The sequence below is a fragment of the Mesitornis unicolor genome, unplaced genomic scaffold, assembly GCF_000695765.1.
Source record: "Mesitornis unicolor isolate BGI_N332 unplaced genomic scaffold, ASM69576v1 scaffold40963, whole genome shotgun sequence".
NCBI lineage: Eukaryota > Metazoa > Chordata > Aves > Mesitornithiformes > Mesitornithidae > Mesitornis > Mesitornis unicolor.
The window spans coordinates 2,429-2,869 of NW_010177410.1; positions in this window are offsets into that span (position 1 = coordinate 2,429).

Consider the following 441-nt stretch of genomic DNA (forward strand, 5'->3'; position numbering starts at 1 on the left):
ATAAGGAATAGGAGCTAATTATGCCTCTTCCCTTTTTACTCTCTCTGACCAGTACATAATCTGCTTTTCCAGGGTCTGCCTGTAGTACACACTTCTTTCCAACCTCTCCACCCAACCCCTCCTCCAGAAGGGGGAGGGGGAGATCTAGCAGGCAACAAGCTCCAGGTGGCTTTCTCAAGCACTTTGCTGCCAAAAAAATAAAATCCTCCGCTAGAAAACAACTTTTTTTTTTTTTTTGGGGGGGGTGGGGCGTGGGTGATGAAGGGAGAGGGAAGCCTCCCTGGAGAGGATTGGTTCAGCTTGGAAGACAGGGAAATTAGTAAAGTATGAGTCTCCAAAGCCATGCTGGTGGCCGGCGCTGGGAGAAGGACGCTGCAGGAGCAATTAGCAGCGAGCTGAAGGCGGCGGCTGCCGCCGCTGGAGCCCGGGAGGGAGCGAGGG